The sequence below is a fragment of the Mesocricetus auratus genome, unplaced genomic scaffold (genome assembly GCF_017639785.1).
Source record: "Mesocricetus auratus isolate SY011 unplaced genomic scaffold, BCM_Maur_2.0 Super-Scaffold_4256, whole genome shotgun sequence".
Lineage (NCBI taxonomy): Eukaryota > Metazoa > Chordata > Mammalia > Rodentia > Cricetidae > Mesocricetus > Mesocricetus auratus.
In genome coordinates, this window is record NW_024429182.1 from 82847263 (window position 1) to 82870744 (window position 23482).

The 23482-nt window shown below is 48.3% G+C and overlaps 1 protein-coding gene across 10 annotated transcripts in view; it reads left to right on the forward strand.

The window, feature by feature from the left end:
• Positions 1-23482, forward strand: part of Plekha7 (pleckstrin homology domain containing A7) — a 189976-nt gene that overhangs the window by 20844 nt on the left and 145650 nt on the right. Inside the window, exon 1 of one of the 10 annotated variants that reach the window (XM_040755937.1) lies at positions 22907-22970. The exons of the other annotated variants lie outside the window; for them this stretch is intronic. The gene's annotated coding sequence lies outside the window, so the exon portion shown is untranslated. Of the gene's footprint in view, positions 1-22906; positions 22971-23482 lie in introns of those variants that run through there. 10 annotated transcript variants of the gene reach the window in all.

Here is a 23482-nt window from a genome sequence, read left to right on the forward strand (position 1 = left end):
GTAGTGTTCACCTGTAATCTTGCACTTGGAAGGCTGAATCAGGAGGATTGAGAGTTTAAGACCACCCTAGGCAACATAGTAACCCCTTGTCTCAAGAAAATTTAACAAAACAAAACAACCCCTTCCAAAAAGGGGGGCAACAACAAAAGAATGTGGGTATTAATTCCCAGAACATTGCAGTACTGTTTAATACATTTGGCACTTGTATACACAGATGGTTTATCCTCTGTAGTAGTTGTGCTGCCCCAGATGTATGTGGGAGACTCCTCAGTTCCTTGGCTTTGGTCCTCTGATGGACAGAGATCACCTGGATGTCTTGTCCAGCCAGCTCAGCATCTTAGCAATAGGCATTTTCTAGATGACAGCATCAGCTGTCCTGTCAGGTTTAACCAAGCGGATAAAAAGGTCCAGTGGCCAGTGCTGCATCCTAATTGTGACCTTGGCTGTTACCACTTGTAGAGTCAATCTGAGTATAATTTGTAGCACAAGTCATGTCTCACCTGAGCTCTGCCTGCCTTCCCCTGACAAGGAAGAAAAGGCTCCACTAATAATGGAGGAGCTGAGCCGGGTGGTGGCACACTTCTTTAATTCTAGCACTCTGAAGGCAAAGGCAGGTGGATCTCTGTGAGTTCGGGCCAGCCTCATCTACAGAGCGAGTTCCAGGACAGCCAAAGCCATTACATTGAGAAACCCTATCTCAAAAAAAAAAAATCTAATGATAATAATAGGGGTGGTTTGAACTCAGTTTAGCATTTCTTTATCCACCTTTGCTGTGTTTCTGGGAAATATTAAGTGTCCAGGTAGCTGGTGAATCAAGCTATTCATTCAGCTTCAGGTAAAGGAATGGTCAGAAAGTGTGTGGTGAGGTCCTAGGGTAAAAAGTGGGGGTGCTATACAGAGAGAAATGACCAGGAGGGAACAGTATGGGGACTGACTAGTCGGGGAAGCTTTGGGTCTCAAGCTGAGGTGGCAGGGAGGACTGATCCAGCACTTGTCACGAAGAGTTTCTTCTTGAGGTGGACTTTCACTGAGCCCTGATGTGTCTTAGGCTCAGGCCGGGCACTGTGAGCATCCAGAGCAGAGTAAGCTGCACTGGACAGAGGTTAGGAACACAGGTTTGGATGCGCTGTTGTCTGTATTTGAGGCCCAGCCCTGCCACTTCCTGGCGTGTGGTGTGATCCTGAACAGGTATATAATCTGGGGTCTCGGCTTCCTCATGTGTAAAATAGGAATAATGATAAATATGATGGGGTTTAAAAGAGCTAAATGTGGGGTACTCAGGAGGGTCTTGACTATAGAAACTATTGGGCCGGTTGTGGAGGCGTACGCCTGTAGGATTTGCTGAAGGAGACAGGCAGGAGAATCACGAGTTCAAGACCAGCCTGGGCTACACATTTGCTGGATGGTCGTGGCACACGCCTATCATCCCAACACTTGGGAGGCAGAGGCAGAGGCAGGCGGATCTCCGTGCGTTTGAGACTAGCCTCGTTTACAAGAGCTAGTTCCAGGACAGACTCCAAAGCCACAGAGAAACCCTGTCTCGAGAAAAAAACAAAACAAAACAAACAAAAAAGGAAACTGTTGGTGTATACTAGCTCTTTATTAGTACTAAAGGTCAGTTCAAGGTCGATGTTTTTCTGGGTTGTTCACTGCTACATGGGTGCTTCCAGAAACTTGTGCTACATACATAGAAAGCACCAAATTAATGATTCACAACACCACTGGTGTGCCCAAGGAGCCCTGAGCCTGTGTTAGGCGGGGCATAGCTGTGTTACCAACTAGAGGACACCATGCAAGTGATTTGATAAGCGGAACCTGGGAACTTTGGTGGCAGAGGGTTAGGTCAGGGAAAGCCTGAGATGCAGGTAAAACCCCCAGGTTGATGGGGCATAGCTGTGTCACCAACTAGAGGATACCATGCAAGTGATTTGATAAGCGGAACCTGGGAACTTTGGTGGCAGAGGGTTAGGTCAGGGAAAGCCTGAGATACAGGTAAAACCCCCAGGTTGATCTTGAAAAACATGTAGAGGCTCATTGGGCTCTTGGATGTTGGAGGAAAAGGATGAGGGTTGGACATGTCATACTGGTGACACTGGGAGAGTGGAGGATGCAAAGTTGGTCACTTAGAGTTGTGGCTGCATCCTGTGGGTCATGAGGCTCTCTGGAAGGGCTCTAGCAGCGGTGTAGCCAGGCCTCTCACTGGAGGAACATGGACTATGGGGGTGTAGGGAGTGTGGAAGGTGGTTGTCATTCTAAGACAACTCGTGTCATCCACAAGCTGGGGCTGGTAGAAGTAGGAGGTACATGCGAGAAGACCTGGCAGGTGAGGCCTGGCCTCGGGAGCAGACAGCTGTAACACATACCTTGCTTGGCAGCACTTCTGTCTTAAAAATAGAAGGGACAGAGATAGAGAGGGGCAGTGTGCTTGTCCTAGGGGTGGCCTAGTTAAAACCTGACTCCTGGCAACATGACAGCTGTCCTCACCTTCATCCACAGGCCAGTACCTTCCTCTGCACCTTTCTGCCACCTCCTGCCCTTCTCCCCAGCACTCAGCAGAGGATGGATTGAGTCCACAGAGAGGCCTCTGTAGTCTGGGGGCCATATAGAAAGAACCCTTGTTGAGATGTGTGTGTGTGTGTTGGGGGTACTGCCTGCAAATAGACGTTGCTATTTTGCTTGTGCACAAATGACCAACCACAGGGAAGTAAGGCAGGGTGGCCTACTAACTAGCTGTTGGGAGTATTCTGTACTCAGTGAGTTGTAGGGCCTTATATATTCTTGTGGTCACAGATCTCCCCCAACTGTGCTTTTTTTGTGTGTCCCTGTAAATGACTCTGCACTACTTGTGTGTCTAGGTGATATGATCGAGCATCTAGGGTGTAAGAGACAGAAGGTACACACGAACTGTATAAGTAACAAGAACACTTTATCCAATAAATTGTACAGGTCAGAAAGGAATGTGCCGTCACTCCTGGCTGTGGAGTGAGAAGCCTGGGGCTTCTTTTATGGGGTCTGGAGGAAGAAAGTGTTTGGTTGCTAGGGGTGTAGTTTGGATGGTTCTCTGTCTCTGTCTCTCTGTCTCTATGTCTCTTTCTCTCTTTCTCTGTCTCTCTCTCTGTCTCTCTGTCTCTGTGTCTCTTTCTCTCATTCTCTGTCTCTCGATTTTGAGTTCTAGGCCTGCCAGGGCCATGCATGAGTTCACTATCAGCAGAGCTTATCAAGTATGGGGTGGAGGCTGCAAGTTGTAAATGCCCTCTGCTGCTCTTCTGTTCAGAGTCCCTGAGTATGTCACTGTTCTCTTCTGCTTGGGGTGTGACTTCTCAGAGGTTCTCAGGAGAGGATTTGGGTCAGATCTCTAATAGGTTCCCAGACTAGCCAGATTACATGTGTGGGGAACACGTTGGGCTAGAGCCAGAGTCAGAAATCTTGGCTTTGAGCCTTGGCATTGCCTCCTGTAGCTGTGTGACCTCTTAGTAACGTCCATAGTGACTGGGAAAGGCTTTGCCAAGGTGACCAGGCACAGACAGAGGCAGGCCCCAGATAAGGGTCACAGGTCCACACAAGAGGAAGGAGTTTAACTCTATTACCTCAGGGCTTGGTCAGAGACCTTTGGGGTGTATTGTGATCACTTTTATTGTTGTTTGGTTTTGGTTTTGGTTTTGTAGACTTGATCTCTTACAGCTCAGGCTGCTCTCACACTCACTAGCTGTCTTTGGGTTTGGACTCCTGATGTTTCTTTCTCAATGGCCCCACTGTAATTACTTACTTGTGACTTTTCAGTAGGGAAGGGAATCTGCTCCTGAGGCCAGTTGAGGGAAGGAGGTAAGAGAATCTGGGACTAGGGTTGGGGAGGGAAACACAAGGAAGCTTTTACCAAGGAAGTTATGTATGACTGTGTCTCAGAACTTTGTCATGCAGGGAAGGGGACAAAGGTTATCACAGAATCAAAGGTCTGGGAAGTCATGGGGTCACAGGGTAGAATAATCTGGGGGAGAGAAGACACTGGAACTGACATGGGACCTCCCAAGAGGTAGGAGAGGTCCCCTTCTGCTTCCCACCCAGGGCTTGCATCTCCTGGGTATCTAAAGGTCAGATTTACTCACATGTTCTAGTCAAACCTAGGTCATAAACAGGCAGAGACATTCCTGGAGGCTGTTTTGCATTCTCCTCATTTTTTTATGGGAATCTGAGGGCCAGAGAAGGGCAGGTGGCTTTCCAGCAGGGCTGGATCCGACCTAGTTAGAACCTGGCTTCAGCCTGGGCTGTTTGTGTTGCACCCATCTATAAGGGAGCCCCTGTCCAGGCCTGGTCGGCCACAGCCTTTCCTGATCCACTCTACCATGCCATTCAGTCTTGGACGGAAAAGGTAACATAAGCAACAGTCTTGTTTACCAAAAGGGCTGGTTGGACTGGTGTACTTTGCAAGGTTAAAGGTCAAAGGGGAGACCAAGTTCTCTGTTGGTTCCTGGTGGTGGGTAGGTGGAGGTGGGTAGAGGCAGGCCTGAGCCAGCTGCCAACTGGGGCACTTCTTGCTTGAAGTAACTGCTTGGTGGTGCCTGAGGTTTTTCCAGAGAATGGCCCCTGAACACAGAGGGTTGAGCAGTTTCCAGCTCTCACATTCTTTTTCTGGCCAGTAGGGCCAGGAGAGATTAGGACAGACATAGGAGGCTGGAGGAGGCCAGTAAGTTTCCCATTTAGGGCAATTAATTTGATGGGTTGCAAACCAGCTCCTACTTCCTCCCTGCCCTCCCTGAACTGGGCAGTAGGGCTGGATGACAATGTGTATGATAACGCCCTCCCCTCCCCTGGCTCCTGTGTTACCTGCTGGGGAGTGCAGCTTGGTTCAAGTTCGAGCACACAGTAGGTGCTTTCTGAAAGCTTTGAGTATCTGATTGGGGCCTTCTAGGAAGCTATTAGTTGGAAGATCTCCCAGTGGCCACACCGTTTATAGGTACAACTAAGCCTCAGCAGTGAACTCACCTGCCCGAGGTTACTCTTGTCACTGGTGACATCTGGGACTTCAGCCAGGCTCCTCCACTGCCCTTGCCTAGGGTGTTCAGAAGGAAAGTGATGGATACAGTGAAGGACTCATGTGGGCTTTCCTGACTTCCTCCTGGCTTGTTTGTCTTGCAGATCCCTGTCAGTGTCCTCCCCCCCCCTACCCCAGCACATGTATCTCCTGGGCTAAGAGAACTGGCTTGCTTTGTAGGACTTCTTTGTAGGTGCATTTCTCCTCCTTCTATTGTTTTTTTTTCCCATTTCTGGTTTGATTTTGTATGTTAAGATTTCTGCTATCCCACATGTCAGTAAGCGTGAAAGGTACTCCATAAGCAGGGTGCAAAGAAATCATGGTGTAAGGATATACCAACCACATGCCTGGGGCAGCTGGCTTATTTGAAGCTCCTGCTGTGTGCCAGCGTTGGGCAAGGCGCTGGTTTTCCATGATGGATGAGGCATCTGCCTGAGGAGCCCATTTCTTCTTAGAATTAATCTCTTTCTTTGAGACAGAGTCTCATTATATCATTGTTTAACCCTGACTAGCCTGCATCTTGGCTATATAGACCATGCCAGTCTCAAACTCACAGAGATCCACCTGCCTCTATCTCCTAAATGCTGGGATTAAAGGGGTACACAACTCACCCAGCTAGAATTTTGTTGTTGTTGTTTATCATATAAATAAGTAGATTTCCCTGTGTCTTTTTTGGGAGGAGGAACAAGATTGTATCACAGGCTAGGCTTAATCTTGAACTCATTCCTACCTCCTCAATGGTAGGGTTACAGGTACATTCCAACACACCAGTTTACATGGCACTAGGACTCAAACCCAGGGTTTCATGCACACTAAGGCAAGCCACCTTGATGTTTTCACACTAATGGGTTCTCTTACTTTGTGTCCCTGCCTCTGAGTTTCAGTTTCCATTTGTAATCAGCATCAAGGAAGAATGCCTTCCTTACTTATCATTGGTCCACTGAGCTTTATTGACTTCCTGTGGCTGCTAGGCATTGTGGCAGATGTCAAGCTGGGACAGTGCCTGTAATGCACAAACTCTGTGTTCACTGAGCTTACTTTGTAGTGGAGAGAAAGATGATAAATCAAATGGTTACAGTGTATACTTGGAGGATTGCAGGTGTGTGAGGCGGGGCCTCGGAGAAGGAGGGTGGTGTGTGGGAGGAGAGGGCTTGAGGGAGGCCTCTCTGAAGAGATGGCATCTGGGTGCCGGGAATAGAATCCAGATCCTCTGGAAGAGCAGCCCGTGCTCTTAACCACTAAGCAATCTCCCCAGCCTCTCTCCATCTTCTACCCATTTACTCAACCCCCAGCTCCTTTAGGGAAGGGTTTCCCAAGAAGCTTTGTTTGCTTCTTGCTGTGTTACTTCGAGCAATCCCCTGGGTGGGAGGCGAGGGAGTCATCTGGGAGTACAGAGGGCTAAGGGAAGTCCTTGAGCCAGGAGGCAGTACCACATCTTTCAGTGATGCAGAATCCCGCAGCTTTAGGTGTTTGAGCATCACTGGGACTGTCAAGCTTATACTTGTGCCTGTGTGAGGGTTGGGGCAGGGAGGGGTGAGGCTGAGAGGTAACAGGTGGCCCAGAGCACTGGGCTCCTTCTTCAGCCCTGTGTGCCTGAGGTCAGCAGGATGCCTGGGAGAGCCAGTTTGTCTGGGTCCTGCCACCGTGGGTCTCACCCATAAAGAGCTCCGTTTGGGTTTGTAAGGCACCTGTCTTTCCTTCCTACTCTGGATGATATTACAGATTAAACCTGTCCTTGGAACCTGTGCACACAAAGCCAGGACAGACCAGCATGTTGCATGTGGACATTCTGTTTCTGGACTCAGTGTGGGTGAGCAGGCCCTGCTTCTGAAGCACCCTCTCCCTGGGTTCTGTGGCCCTGGCTGACTGGTCTTCTGCCCCTTAGCTGGCTGGCAAGCCTGTTTCTGCCCTGAAGGTTTTTTGATTTAGGCAGGGAGTCTGCATTAATAGGAATCTGGACTTGAGCCCTTGGCCAAACATTTCAAATTCTTTGGACATAAAGATTTTCTAAAAGGACTTGGGGCCTTTCCAAGGCTTCACCGTTTTTGTTTATATCCCATGCAGATTTCTGCTTGGTTCCCTAGAGCCCTTTCCCAGTATCCTGAGGGAGGCCTGGCTGGGTCACTGGGACCCTTCTCTCAGCCTGGCCTCACCCCACTGTCATATGGAGTGTCTGCCCAGCAGCGCCTGCCCCCTTCCCCAGTGCCCTGACGCTGAAGGGCTGAGGGTGGAGTGGGGCCTTTTGTTTTGTTTTTAAATAAGGGCAACGTGGGTAAACAGAGCGGCGTTTTTGGTGCCGTTGGAGAGGGCTAGGACCCCACATTCCAGCTCCATGACGACAGGCTGTGGGCAGCGGCAGTTGGGATGGACAATGGTGGCTCTGTTGAAAGGCCGAGGCTGGGCTCTGCACAAATGCATTTTAATTGAGCACTTTCCACCCTGAGATCTGTGGGGATCTGGTGGCCCACTCCTTGCCCATTCATTTCCTTTGCAGTTTCAGAGCCAAGTTATTGCAGCCCACTCGTTCCCTTTCCAGTCTGGGCTGGTTTGTGTTCCACAATGGTAAGAGAAAGAGAAAGGCTGCGGTGAGGGCCAAAGGGGTCTGGTGACATCCCTGTAACCTGGCTGGCTTGAAAGGTAAATGGACTAGGTTGGAATCCTGGTGGCAACGTTTCTCAGTGAGACCCTGTGCCTCAGTTTCCTCATTTGCAAATTATGTGGAATGAAATGTCTCCCTTTGGCTGAGGAGATGACTCAGTTAAAGTGAATGCCAGGCAAGCATGAGGGCCCCAGTTTGATCCCCTAGAAGTTTTTGAAAAAGCAGGGTGCCATGGGGTATATGCTTGTAGTCCCAACACTGAGCAGGTAGGGGCAGGTAAGTCTCTGGGTTTGCTAGCTAGTTGTCAATCTAGCAGAACTGGTGAACTTCGGGTTCAGAGAGACACTTTGCCTCAGATGATAAGGTGGAGCCAGGCAATGGTCCTGCGTGCCTTTAATTCCAGCACTCAGGCAGAGGCAGGCAGAATCTTTGTGAATTTCAGGCCAACCTGGTCTACAAAAGCGAGTTCCAGGACAGTCAGATGTTACACAGAGAAACTCTGTCTCAAACAAACAAACAAACAAACAAACAAATTTAAAAAAGAGAAAGAGGAGGAGGATGATTGAAGATGCTTGACATTCCGTCCTAGCTCCTAGCCTTTGCATGTACAAGTACACACACAAATACACGTCATCCACCATGTCTAGCTCGGGATTATTATGAGGATTAAAGACGTTTAACAGAAAATTCTGAGCGTAATTCCTGGACTCCAGTAAACTCCATAGCTGCAGTTCTTTTTGCCTCTGCCATTTTAGTGTTGTGTGGCGATCACCATTAACATTTCATTTCCCTCAGGAGCTCTGAGGACCAGCACAATATTCCTACCAGAATGCAAATTTGATTTCTTTGTTTCCTTGGTGCAGACAGTGTCGGTGTGTCACATTGACCTCTCTGCCTAAGAACGCCTTTTGTTAAAGGCCCGAGGCATGCTGGGTGCACAAAACTTACATTTATTGAAGACCTACTGCATGCTCAAGACTCACTTAGAGACTGAGTGGGACCCTTCTTCATGTGGCTCTATCTTGCTCATTTTTCTCCCTTGTTGTCCTAGGCCCAAACACATGTCTCAAACACACGTCTCAAAGAACAGCTTTTTTTCTAGACTCATGCTCAACCTGCCATCTGCTAGGCTTGTCCCCATTGGACTCGTCTGTAAAAAAGCCCCCTTGCCAGGCTCTAAGGAATTAAATCTTTACATTCTGTCTCCACTGTACCGTGTGGCCTCTAGACATGCTTAACAGCAGTGGCCCCTGTATGCAGAGCATGGCGACCGTGTCTAGCTGCTGGGAGAGCCTCACAGACACAAACTTCTTGCTATCCTGGTTCTTCCAAAGAACAAGCAAGTTTCTGTTTGGATTTCATTCTCTCTTTGGCTTAACCGGAATGAGTTTATTTAGCCAGTAGTTGAAGATGTTCAGGGTGTGAGTGAGGTCTCCCGCCATGGTCCTGTCCTTCCTGTGGTGATTGGTGTTGCTATGTTACCTTTGTCTCCTTCCACTGTTTATGGCAGGATCTCTTGTTTTCCAGCCTCTGGGTGGGTTTCTTATAGGGAAAGACACAGGGCGGCCTCAGGAGATGTGGGGATCTGGCCTGTGTGCACATACCTGTTTGCTGCTGAAGGTCTTGCCTGCTGTGAATGGGCTGCTAACTAGCGAAATGGGGGGAAACACTTCATACCAAATAGAACCAGGGAAACAGTCTCTGCTCAAGGGCAGGAAGTGGCTCCTTTATAGGACCAAATTCTCAAAGATAATCTTGAAAGTAGCTTCCATCGGAAACAGCCATGGCCTTAGGGAGGGAAAAGGGTAGTGTGGGAGAATAATTGTGACCATGGGCATGGTTTCTGCCACCTCAGTTCTGATTATAGGAGAACGTGGCATGGTCGTTGCTGTTGGCAACTAACTCATTGACCTTGAGCAGTTGGGCCTCCTCTCTGTACCTGTGAAATGGAGGGCTCGTCTAGCTGTGCTTGCCTCTCACAGGTGGCTTCAGGATCATGCATTCTGGAAGATTGGTCTTTGCATGGGTCAGCCAAGCTTTGTACACACTGGGTTCCACAGCTATGTGCCTAAGGATGACTAGAGTATGGTTTCTTCGGTCCTGGAGCCCAGAGATGACAGTGGGAGGGCGTAGTATGAGTGGACAGAAACACTATAGTTTGCTGAGTGCTTTGATAGAGGCATGAAGAGGGGGCTGTGGTTCTTAGCTCTGAGAGCACAGCATCCTAGCAGATGTGACTCTCCAGTCAATCTTAAATGGAGTGGGGATGCTCTGGCAAACAGGCTGGGCACTGTGGAAATCTAATGAAGGGGTGGAGGCTGTGGGGCATGTGGGGAAGAGGCTGCCCTGGGATCAGGCTGTGGGCGGAACAGAATGACTCAGGCTCCTGCAGCACATGGTGGTGCATTGAAAATCTTATTCTGATGACTACTAGGAAGGAGAACCAGACAATGGCAGGGAGACCTACTAGACAACTTCTAGGGGTGTGTGTGTGTGTGTGTGTGTGTGTGTGTGTGTGTGTGTCTGTGCGTGTGTTTTATGTGTATGAGTATTTTGCCTGTATGTATGTATGATGTATGTATGTATGTATGTATGTATATATGTATGTATACCATGATTAATTTCGGTGTCTGCAGAGGTCAGAAGAAGTCCCAGCTCCCCTGGAATTATACTTAACAGGCAGTTGTGGACCAATATGTGGGTGCTGGGAACTGAACTCAGGTCCCCTGCAAGAGCAGCCTGTGCTTTTAAGCATCAACTCATCTTCCTTCCTTCCTTCCTTCCTTCCTTCCTTCCTTCCTTCCTTCCTTCCTTCCTTCCTTCCTTCCCTCCCTCCCTCCTTCCTTCCTTCCTTTTGGGGGGGTTGTTTTATTTTTCAAGACAGGGTTTCACTGTATAGTTCTGGCTGTTGTGGAACTTACTATGTAAACCAGGCTGGCCTCAAACTCAGAGATCCATCTGCCTCTGCCTATTTAGTGCTGGGATCAAAGGCATACACCACCACTGCCCAGCCTCAGCCCATCTTTCTAATTCCATGAGTTGTGGTTTTGTTTTGAGACAGGATTTTGCTAGTCCATGATAATACCTCTGCCTCAGTTTCCCAAATGCTGGCATTCTAGGTTTTTGTCACCACACATGAGTATCTAAATGAAACACCATGGTGGTCCAAAGTGAGACCAGGGTGTGCATAGAAGATGAGAGTTTGGGCACAGTTGGTGTGCATATGTGCACATGTGTGTGGAGGTCAGAGAAAATCTCAGGTATTATTCTTCTTCAGGTGCAGTTCACCTTCTTTCTAAGTTTTTATTATGTGTTTATTTTGATACAGGGTCCCTTAGTGCCTTGGGACTTGTCAATTAGACTAGACTGGTTGACCAGTGAACCCCAGGGATCTGCCTGTCTCTACCTCTTTAATTTTGGGTACGTTACATACCACCTGCCTGTCTTGTTTTTAATGTGAGTTTTGTGGCTCAAACTGAGGTTCTCATGCTTTCAAGACAAGTGCTTCACCAAGTGAGTATTTCTCCAGCTGCGTAACTTTTTGTGTCACTGGCTCTAACTGCTTTATGTCTGATCTCTATGAACAGTGTTGAGGCCTTCTTCATGCTGCTCTCCCTTGTTTTCTTCAAGGAACAGGGGTAGGCGACTGCTAACTAGTGCCAAATTTAATTGAGAGCTGTGAAGGGAAGGCCGATTCAGCATTAGGTGATCCTGGACTGTAGGTTGACTTCGCCCCCCCCTCTTGTAAACACAGTCAGTATCGACCCATAAAGAGTCCTTTAAGCAGCCCCAGCGTTAACAAAGGCTTCCTCTGAAGACCTTGCTTGAATGGGGCAGGAGCAAAGTCAGGCTTTGTTTTCTTCTGCTTTAGGGAGCCAACTGGCAGCCAGGGAATGAGGTGTGCCTTCTGTCCAACCGGTTTTCCGTGTGTGTGTGTGTGTGTGTGTGTGTGTGTGTGTGTGTGTGTGTGTGTGACACTTATGCCTGGGGCCTTTGGTGGGTGACAGAGGGGAAAGGAAGTCTTTCCTTCAGTTATACTGGAGGCTGGCACCTTGCTGTGTGTACTGTGTGATAGCAGGTCCTGGGGAGATACAGAAAAGGGTCAGGATGACACTGTGTTTGGGTGTTCAGACAACTGGTTTTAAGTCACTTGTTTTATCTGGAGTTGTAGGTCAGGGGGTGAAGTGATGTAAATAAAGACACAGAAAATAGGAGATGGAGGTCATAAGTGGAACAACTGGTGAGCCAAGGTATGCTGGGAAGGCATCATCAAGATGGGGAGTAAGCAGTGGTGTAGAGATGGGGAACCTATGTGAATTCAGGGCTCTTGAAGGTGAAGCTTGGATACTTGCTGAAGAGTTCCACCAAGTTCTCTGGGAGACAGGGAGCTGCTAGGTGCTTTGGATGAGTTGACACATTAGCATATAATCTCCAGGTGATTGATGGATGTGGAAGGGGAGGGGAGGAGAGTTAGGACATTTACTCAGCTGTGATATTGGGGATGGGAAGATGGTGACTGAGTTGGACTGTAGAACCTCAAGTGTTGCCCTAGGCAGCAATGGTCTTGACAATAGAAGGGAACAGTTGTATCGTGAGTGTAACGGCACACTGCTGTGCCCTCATTTTGATGAATACTGGGGTATGTGTGTCCACACTTTTGTGTGTTTCTCCATTCACCACCCAGACAATTGCTGTCCACCGTAGCATTGGAACTAGGTGTATGGCAGACACAAAGCTCCTTCCTGGGGTTCCCTTTGAAAGTCAGTGTGTTATAAGAGGACGAGTGACAAAAAAAGCTTGTGAACTGCTTGGAGAGAGCAGTTTGCTACCTCCAAACTCTGGGATAGGATCTTAGAGGATGCTCTGGACAGATGAGCTGGCCAGAGACATGGAGCTTAGGCATCTACTCCAGCCCACTTAATTTAGATGAAAGGGAAATGGGTGTTAGGCAAGCTGGGGCATTCCTTGCAGCTGTTTGTCATGTTCTCTGATGTCTCCATGCTTCCAGCACTCCTGTCCAATGCATGTTGGCTTTGCTGTGTGGTTGAGTCAGCCTTTCCAGACTGCTTGCCATCTCAGGTAGGAGAAAGGTAGGTGAAAATGACTCAACAAGCAGGGATGGAGCTTAGCTGGAGAGTTCTTGTCCAGCACACCAAGCCCTGGGTGACTGATCCTAGCACTCAGAAGGTGGAGGCATGGTCATTCTTGGCTGCAGGTTCAGGTCCACGGTGAGTGCTTGGGTTTTCAAGGATCTCGGCGAGCAGTGATCACAGCCCTCTGTAGGAAGTGCCTTGAACTGAGCCTTGAATGAAATGGATCCCAGAGTGGAGACCTAATAGCACTTGCCAGCTGGAGGAAGGCCATGATTTTGGCTGGAAGCTGGGAAAGTAGAGAAATTGGATCTTTATTCAAAATCTTTTTTAAAACAGTGCTTGTATTATAAGGTTATTCATGTTCCTTGTAAATTTAGGCAATGTAGATAAGCAATAAGGAGGAAAAATACTTGTAATCCTGTTAACTCAGAAATAATCACTGTGTTTTTTTTTTTGTCTTTTTTTTTTTGCTTTTGAGGCAGCATTCTACTCTAGAGCCCAGGCTTGCCTGTAGCTCACTATGTAGCTGAAGCTGGTCTCAAGCCTGTGATACTTCTACCTTTTAGCCTACCAAATGCCAGCGTTATAGATGTGAACTGCCATGACTAGTTTGCTGTTAACATTTTGTTGTATCTAGATCTGTGTGTAAGTGGGCATGTGTCAACAAAAAAGGGGTAACAGTCTCTGGGTACTGTAGACCAAAGGCTGCTTTCAGACAAGGGTATGCTCCAACCCCAACAGCAAGCAAGGCAGGTGGGTGGCCCAGAAAAGGGGGTCAGGGGTGGGGGTGGGGGTGGGTGCTGGCTTATAATCCTAGAATTTTGGAGATGGAGGCAGGAAGACTTAAAATTCGGAAGTTGTTCTCAGCTGTGAAGTGAGCTTGAGCTACACTGGGGTCTATGGCTCAGAAAAAATTGTGAATAAGAGAGGACAGGGCACCATTGTATTTGCACCCCCTTTCCAAGCGGCAAAGAATATCATTTCTAAATAATTAACAGAAAGAAAAGCCCCAAGGAGGCTTCTAATTCTACAGGAGTGATCACTGCTGTATTTTTTTTCTTCCTGCCCTTTTCTTATGGCAAATGTAAATATCATAAGCTTGCATCATGTTACACATAGGCTTTACTTACATATTTACCTTTTTACTTTAGAGAGAGGGTCTCACTTTGTATCCCAGGCTGAGGCTGACCTTGAACTCAAGGTAATCCTGCCTCAGCCTCACAAGTTCTGGGATTATAACATCCGTCACCATGCCAAGTTATTCATACTTACAGTTTTGTTTTTCCTTTTCTTTTTAAGGATTCATTTCTCATTGGGCATTGGTGGTACATGCCTTTAATCCCAGCACTCGGGAGGCAGAGGCAGATGGATCTCTGTGAGTTCGGAGACTGGCCTGGTCTACAAGAGCTAGTTCCAGGACAGCCTCAGAGAAACCCAGTCTTGAAAAACCAAAAAAAAACAAAAAAAACAAAAAAAACAAAAAACAGAGAGAGAGAGAGAAAGAGAGAGAGAGACAAGGATTTATTTCTCTCTCTTTTTTTTTTTTACGTTTCTGAGTGTGTGTTATACACTGTGTTCAGTGTCTGGTTCCCACAGAGGCAGGAGGATGGTGTCAGATCCCCTGGGACTGATGCTATTCGATGGTTGTGAGCTGCCGTGTGGGTGCTGGGAACTGAAGCTGAGCCCTCTGCAAGAGCAGTAAGTACACTTAAATCGACAACCATCTCTCCAGCACCTGGGTTTTGTCTTGCTCCTTCAGTCAGTTGTGCCCCCATTAATCTCTTTTCTGTGACATGACTTCCTGGGCTGTGGAGTGGCACACTTTTCTAATTGATCCTCAGTCCTTAGGACACAGGATTGTTTCTATTGTGCTTTCAGTTTTACGGGTGACAATGTTATTGACATGCTTGTCTTTGTGACTATCTTAGACTGAGTTGCTTAGAAGTTGCTTTCTCAGGAGCAGGATATCAGCATCCAATAAAGCATTGCGTTTTTGGTCTTTAATGTGGTAGAGCTGGGAGAGGGATTATTAGCTTCATGGCATAGACTTGGAAGCTGAAGTTTATAGAAGTGCATTAGTGGGGCTGGAGAGATGGCCCAGAGTTTAAGAGCACTGACTGCTCTTCCAGAGGTTCTGAGTTCAATTCCCAGCAACTACATGATGGCTCACAACCATCTACAATTCAGTCTGGTGCATGCCCTCTTCTGGCATGTAGACAAACTGTATCTGTAATAAATAAATAAATCTTTTAAGAAAAAGAAGTGCATTAGTGTAAGGCGGGGAAGGAGAATTGCTTTAATGGGGTGTGGGGCAGCAGGGGCATTTAGATTCATGTTTTGTTGGGTCTTCTGTGCCCGTTTCCACTTGCAGAGGCTCAGGGTTAGGTGCTGAGTACCTCCTGCTCAGGCTTAAACTTCCTTTTCCCTTCGAAACATGAGTTTTAATTTACTCACTGTCTCTGACACCACTCTGGGCACATTCCACTTCACCTGAAGATCCTCTTAAAGTATGTGTTAGTCAGCTCTTCAGGTTAGAAGTGATAAATGAGTCAAATTGACAAGCCAGGCTCTCTCTATTCTCAGTGTAGCTCTAGAACTCGTGTACACCTGGCCTGTAACCCACAGAGATCTGCCTGCCTCTGCCTCCCGAGTGCTGGGATTAAAGGCATGTGCCACCATCACCTCTCTCTCTGTTCATTTTTATTTTATGTACATTGGTGTTTTTGTCTGTGTGTATGTCTGTGTGAGGGTGTCAAATCCCCTGGAACTGTAGTTACAGATAGTGGTAAGCTGCCATGTGAGTGCTGGTGACCGAGAACCTGGGTCCTGGAAGAGCAGCCAGTGTTCTTAGCAACTCATCCATCTCTCCAGCCCCTTGTACATCACTTAAATTTTTTTTATTTATTATGTATACAGTGTTCTGCCTTCATGCATGACGAGGGCACCAGATCTCATTATAGATAGTTGTAAGCCATCCTGTAGTTGCTGGGAATTGAACTCAGAACCTCTGGAAGAGAAGCCAGTGCTCTTAACCTCTGAGCCATCTCTCCAGCCCTGTATATCACTTAATAAAAAGAATTTGGTTGGCTCTGTTTGGCTCTTGGACCCACCCTGGGGTTGTGGCATGATGGCTGATTGGTAACATGATGACAAGAGATGTGGCTTTGTCCTTTGAGAGATGCAGGTCAGCAGTGTGTTCCATGTGCTGTGATTAAGTGGGTTTTCATGTGTTTGTGTTTTGCAGAGGTGAACAGTATGCCTAGTAGTGACTGGTCAGCTCAGAAGAATATGGGGCCATCACCTCCATTTCTCAGTATTGCTGTTGTTGTTGTTGTTGTTATTATTATTATTATTATTATTATTGCCGCTACCACCACTACTACTACGAGATGAGGTCTGATTCTGTTGCCTAGGGTGACTGTGAATTCTTAGGTTTAAGTGATCCCTCTGCCTCAGCTCCTCACATAGCTGGCACTACAGATACATGCATCATGCGTGGCTGTGTTATAATCTTACTAGTACAGCTTGAAATCAATCGAGGCTCCCGTTACTATCGAATCATAATAAATACTTTGCCCACCTGCTATGCCTGCTGGGAGGCCACTGGCTGAAACTAACATTCACATGGCTGTTTTGAGCCCAGAGAATCAGCTTGTTGTGGTCTTTCTATTTCTTTCTCTTTATTATTTTACTTTTTAATTTGGTCTCATTGTGTAGCCCATGATGACCTCCAGCTATAGTTGAGTATGACCTCAAACTCCTGATCCTCCTGTCTTCAGTTTCCAAGTGTTGAGAGCACAGACATGCGGCCCTTTAGCCTCAGTATATACTCTGCTTCCTATTGACCCCACCAAGTCCTGTGTTTCTGTCGTCTGGTGATAGGCTACCAATGACCTCGAGGGGATGGGAGATGGGGGAGAGACTGCTCTAGGTGGTCAGCTGCTCCCAAAGAGCCAGAATCTCCTTCCATCACCTGCTACTCTCACCCCCACCACACCCCTATGGTTTTCTTCCTTTGGCCCATGAGTGCAGCGTGCTAGGTTTCTGGTTTATCAGAGGCTTTTTCTTTTTCTCTTCCTGTCTCCCTCTCTTTCCTTCCTTTCTCTTTTCTCAGCAGGTTCTTGCCATATAGCTCAGGCTGGCTTCAAATGTATTATCTTCCTGCCTCAGCATTTAGAGTTGATTATAGATGTGTGCCACTGTATCTGGCAGTCAAGTTTTCTACTGTGGCCCCAAATGGACAAGTAGGAAAGATTCACTAGACATTATAAGTGTCCAGGCACAGGTAGCTGTGGCAGGTGTGTCGTGACAAGCTATAGTAACTGCATAACTGGACATGGTCGGGTGCTGGCACACATGTTTCTGAGAATAGCATGAGTTGTGTGAGGTGTTCAACAAAGGATTGAAAGCCTCTGAGCCTAGAGTTTACAGGTCAGTCCTGCTGTCTGCGTAAACAGGCACTCATGGTGGAGGGGCGTGGGTGTGCCCAGTGACTTTGGGCTTTGTGGCTCTTTTAAAGACTGGGAACAGTGTCATTCAGCTGCTAAAACAGTTTTCTTTCTTGGTAAGCAAGAAACACAAAGCAGTCCTTCAGAAAGAGTAGGCAGGAACTTCTGGCCCTATGTCAAATTAATCTGATGCAACCCTGGGGTAGCCTCCCAGATTGCCTGGCAGAAGCAGAGTTGGACAGCAGTACCCAGAGGTCTCCTGGGGGACAGAGAACAGTGGTAGGAGCCCTTCCCTGGAAGAGTGTGAGTCCACAGATGGCCAGGAGGAAGGAAGGCTGGTTCCGTCCCTGGCTTGCTGGACTGGGGCTGGAGCAGCCTTTTACCTATAGCCCATGGATCTGCTGGAACACCTTGAATGCTATAGGCTGTCTAGATCTGCTTCAAGCAGTTCCTCTCCTTGTGTCTGGGAAGAGGGAGAGGCAGATCTCTGTCTAATGAGTGTCGAGGGAATGAGGCTACCTCACCTCAAGGCGGGCTTGGGAAACCCATTGGTATTCTAACCCTTCATCCCTTTAGCATTCAGATGATGTCTTTTGAGTGTAGCCTAGTAGCTCTCCTTCCTCTCTGCCTATACCAGGTCATGGTTGGGGGTTTGGTTTGACTTGGACTAAATAGCATTCTGTCTGCTCTCTTCCCTCCCTTTCTCCATCCCTTCCTCTCCTCTTTTGCCTCTTTTCCTGTATGCCCCAAGACCCTAAGAGAGCTGAGTGAGTGGTGGTTAGACAGGTATCGACTTCCTCATCTTTGGATGGCACCTTTCCTGGGCAGTAGACAAGGGTGCAGAGTTTTACGATAAGGTTGGTTGTGTGTGAGGGTGAGGCAGGAGGTGGCACATCTGAGTAGCAGATGGCAGTGTCTGGGGCTAAGCTGAGCTGTGGGCTTGTCCATTCAAGGGCCTGATGTAGAGAGTGCCCGTGTGTTGGGGAACAGGCCTAAGTGGTGGGAAGTGGGCAGAAGGGTTAGGCTTCCGGGATTTTCTCTGTGACTTGGGGTGCTGTGGGGGCAGTACTCCCTGAGGCTTGATTGACACATGCCAGCTCTGAGGGCTGGAGGGCATGTGGCCAGCAGAGCTTCATTGTTCCCTCCCTTCCCAGCTGGCCAAGGCTCAGGATGACCAGCACCTGCCAGATCTTGGACACCCAGTTTAGGATTTTTGAATTTCTCAGTTGTTTGTTGTCTTGGCTACAGAAAAGCCTGCTAGGGAAAGTCTGATATCAGCTGGGATGGACTGGGGGCTGGCCAGGGCTTGCCCTGATAGACGGCTATTTAGAGGGTTGCTGGAGAAATTATGATTTCATGAGAACGCTCTTTCCTAAACTTCAACTAGCAAAGCCACCGAAGCATTTGTAGTTAATAATGTACTCGTCCAGTTGCTGAGCTGAAATTTAACAGCCGGTTTAAAAACACAAGGCAGGGAATTTAACAAATGGGGCATGGCGAGCATGTGTGTCCTGGAGTGATTTCCATCTCTGAGTTTGTGCTGACTGGGGTTCTGCCGGCTCCTCTCGGGGAGGTGGTTATCCCGACTCCTTGACTCTGAAAAGTAACAATGTACAGCCCAAGTGCAGATAAGCCGGAGAGCTGTTTCACAACTCGGTGAAGCCATAGCCAGCTCTTCCCAGAGTGGGGCAGTCCAGGAAAGGAGGCTTCAGTGGAGAAAGGAGTCGGGATTCACATTTGTCCCTGCTGTGGCAGGCATGGGCAGCAGCAGTACAGTCCTGGGGACAAAGCATAGCAGAGTGTGGCTGACCCCATGGATAAAGCAGGGAGTGGGACTGCTTAGATATCTGAGATGACAAAGTCTTCTGAGGAGTTTGCTTTAGAAAAAGACAAGATTAAAAAAAACTGAATGGAAAATTCAAGGGATCTGAAACAAAGGCTCCCCTTGGGTTCTGAGCCGGAGACACACCAGTGGGAGAGGTCTGGGGGTTCAGTCAAGTTCATACGAGTTTATGCTCTGGGTCTCACTTCACACTCTGTTTAGTGACTCTGGGTGTCTCTAAGCCTAGCTTACTCTTCTTGGGACCCTGAGGCCTTGTGGCTTCTTGTGTGAGGTCCCAAGGTGGGACTCTGACTCACCTGTCTCTCTCTCTCTCTCTCTCTCAAGAGATACACACACACACACATATACACTCATGCATTTGTACATATTCATATATATGCACAAGCACACATGTATACATGCTGACATATATGTGGAACACACATGCATTCATTCATGCTTCTACACACACATAGTCATACACACATGCGTACATACATATTCATACATATATGCATAGGCACACACATGCCTCTGTCCTGCCCTGAGTTGATCTTCACCATCTTCAGATTTTCCCTCAGCCTTTCTGAATACCTTCTTTCCTGTGTGTTTGAAAGGGTGTGGCAAGCAGGGAATGCACCCACTGCTTCTGTATAGACTTTCTCACAAGTGCTCTGTGAAGGAAATGTTGTTGCCATAAGGCCGTTGTTTTTCAGATGAAAAAAAAAAAGAGGTAGAAAAAGAACTAAAGATGCTGCTGACTTGTGTCTGCATTCCCAGCACTCTGGAGCTGAGGCAGAAGTATTGCTGTAAATTGAAGCTAGCCTAGGCTACATGGTGCAGTTTGAGGCCACAACCGTTTGTAGATATCTTGGGGTGCAAGAGAAAGGCTGTTTCCTGGGACTTGAGTACACTCGGGGATTATGAGGGTGTGGAGAAGTTGGTTCTCACGTATGACTTCAGGAGTGTAAAGTAGGGCAGCCGCTATGGAAAACAGTAGGGGGCTCCTCAGACATCTAAATGTGATCCAGCAGTTCCACCTTTGGTGTAGACTCAAAGGAACTGAGAACAGGGCTCAGGTAGTTAGTTGTACACTGGTTCTCTTGCAGCTGTTGCAGTAGCCCAGAGATGAAAAGGGTCCAGTGTACATCCGCAGATGAACGGATAAACAAAATGTGACGTCTACATACAAATGAATGGTATCTGCCCCCCAACACACACAAGAAGGAAATACTTCACATATGACGCAGCATGGATGAATGCAAAGACACTATGCTAAGTGGAATAAGCCAGCTCCTAACCTAAATAGCAGACAGCTCCATGTATCCGAGTAAAATGTGTAGAGACAGTGGATTAGGGGTTCCCAGGGTTGGGCAAGGCAGAAGTGGAGAGTTGATGCTCACTGGTGGTAACAGCACCTGTCTTGTCTAATGGAAACTTAGAAATAGCACTGGACTGGAGCTCTGCTACTTTGTACAGAGTCCAAGTTCACCTTCCTGCACACACATGGTTCCCTAAACTTACACAGGCACATGCACATACATATGAATAAATAAATCTTTGAAAAGAAAGAGTGCTGGGCTAGGGAGGTGGCTCAGTGGGTCAAACGCTTGCTTGTGTTTACAATGTCTTGGGTTCAGTTCTGGACTATATAAACTGGGTTTGCTGTTACTGGCCTGTGCTTGGGAGGCAGGAGGATCAGAAGTTCAGGTCATCCTTAGCTACATAGCAAGTCCAGGGACAAAAGAGCATGTCTCGAAAAACAAACAAATGCCAGGCAGTGGAGGTGCACACCTTTAATTCCACATATGTGAGGCAGAGGCAGGTGGATCTCAGGGTTCATGGGTAGCATGGTCTATAGAACAAGTTTCAGGAGAGTCAGAGCTATACAGAGGAAACCCTGTCTCAAAAAGACCCAAAACAAACAAACACCAACAACAACCTGCAGAGCCTTCTAACTGATAAAGCAGAGCACGGAGCGGAAGGCCATGTCATTAATTCTTTTGTTCAAATGTGGAACAGCTGCCAATCAGATGCCGTAATGTCCCTATTCTGCCCGACACCAGGGCTGCTAGAATCGGACACCTATGGCCACACCCTGGACATTCTGGTTGGCTGTACCAACAGTCCTTCTGTCTCCCCAAGGAGAAATGGTCAAGATTTAGGCCACTAAGTGCAACCATTTGTCCCCCTTCTTGTCCTCAACTGATTGCTGTGTAGGCGTGGCACTGTAACTCAGCACCCTGTGGTCAGGGACAGTTCCCCAATGCTCCAGGTTCAGAGCTCTGATACTTAGAAACATGTGCTGGGGTCTTTGCAATCCCAAAGTAGGACAGTTAAGTGTCTCTGGAGTTAAATTTAGTGCTTAGCATACATGGTGGGTAAGAAAAACCCTAACTTTACCTCCACTGTCACAGATGAAAGAAAAAGTCCTAAATTAAACAAGGTATGAGGTATCTATGGGTACCTCACCAAACTGGAGCACATGCCTCTAAAAATAAAAGGTGCTGAACCCTGGGAAATATAAAATATGGCCGCTTGGTTGGGTGCTTGATCCTCCTGGGAGGCTGGGCTAGGAACAAGGCCTTCGGACCCGAGTAGGCACTGGGGGTGGGGTGGGGTGAGAATGCTGCCTCCACGTGTCTTCAAAGGCCATAGTGGTTTCCCCTGCCTCTTCTCACCCACTTCACAGACTGAACATTCACTTTGGCTGTGCAGGGTGGGAGGAGCAAACCAGCCATGTCTCTTTGCCTAGTGCTATTCAGTTTCCACGGAGCCCATGGCTGGCCCACTATTTTGGTCTTGTGGTTGTTTGGTTTTTACTGCTCCTGGGTGTTGGGCAGGCTAGAATGCCAGAAACATCCTCACAAACACAATTGTTAGGCCACAGCAAGGTGCCTGCGCTCACTGGCAGAACTTGAGTCTGCAAGGAGAGAGGCTTAGTGGGCATTTGGGGAGATGAGTGCTGGGTGAAAGTGGCAGCCACAGTTGGGATCGCAGATACTTCCTGCCCTCCCTGGCCATGCCCAGGGGTCTTTCAGCAAACAGCCCCACAACAGCCCCTGAGCTGGGCCCTGTGGCAGTGTCCACTTAAGAGTTAAAAAAACAAAACAAAACAAAAACCCAAAACAAAGCAGTGGTGGTGGCTCTCCCTCCCCCCCCCCACACACAAAAGGGGTCAGACTGGGATGCAGGCCTGACATTGTTTCCAGGCCTGTGCAGCTTAGGAGGGGAAGCAGAGTTGGGACTCAGTTGCACTGCTCCTGTTTGGGAAAGAAGGCAAAGTACAAGTTAACTTTCTTGACCCCCTTATTCCCTTGTGTGGTAGGGGTGGTGTTGGGCAGGCTTTCTCCCTGGTGCGCTCTTTTTGCTTGGTGCTTTTGCCCAACTAGAACACACTCGTGAGCACCTGTCCCACAGTAGACACCATGTCAGTGAGGTACCGGGTGTTACTGTTCCCAACATTCAGCGGGCATGTCAGAGCTGACTGAGAACCCTGTGGACTTGCCACCCTGGCCCAGGAGGGTGCAGCAGGGAGGCCGTGCCCTTTTCCTCCTGGCTCTGCTAAGCAGCTGGTCTTCTGTGATGACGCTAGGGAGGGTCGGAGGACCAAGGCTGAAACAGCACCTGACCCCTTCCAGGGAAGATGCTGTGTTGGGCAGAATAACAGCTGCGGATGTCCCCACTGGGTGTGGCCACACATGGGCGTGGGGCCTCTTTTCTGGGCCACTTCTCCGTTCTCCGGTTGCCTGCAGCTGTAACTGTAACTGCTCTGGAGCTCTGGCTGCCTGTGGGAAGCTGAGGCTCAGGGCCTTTTTGGGGCTAGCACAGGTGTGAGACGCAAGTGTGCTTCTCGCCTGAGACTCCGAAGAGCCCCTCACTATGCAGGGACTGCCTTAAGAAGCTGGGGTGCCTTCTGCGGCCTTTCCGGCCAAGCTGCTGGGATTCTGCCCTTTTATCTGGATCCTCGGTAGTCCTAGTGAGTGGCTGAGAGATGACTTGGGAATTGGGTGGTTTGGGGACCTCAATGAGAAAGGTTTTCTGCATGAATTAATTTTCCTAAAACTTGAATGCTTTGTTTGGTGGGGGTGGCAACTGTTCCCAGAAAATGAGAAGGGACAGTTTAGAGAATGAAGTCCTTCGGATCAAGACTGGTGGCACAGGGACAGTGGCCTGGGGGGGGTTTGGAGGGGCAGCTACTAGCTGGGTCTGTCCTCTGGAGGTCAGTCCAGGGCCATGGAGACTGGAGTGGTGAAGGGAAGCTGGAAGTTTGAGAACAGGGAACTGGCAGGTTACTGGAGTAAGAGATGCTTCTCCATCCTTGACCAGGCCCTGCATTCCTCTGTGCCCCCATCTGAATGTTGGGGATTAAGTTGCTCCCAGGCTTTGGGAGGTCACAGCCCTGGGTGTTGCTGTTACACAGCCATTGTTGTTGATATTTATTATTTAAGTGCCTCTCAGTAGCTGAGCAGCCTCCTGGTGGGGGGTGGA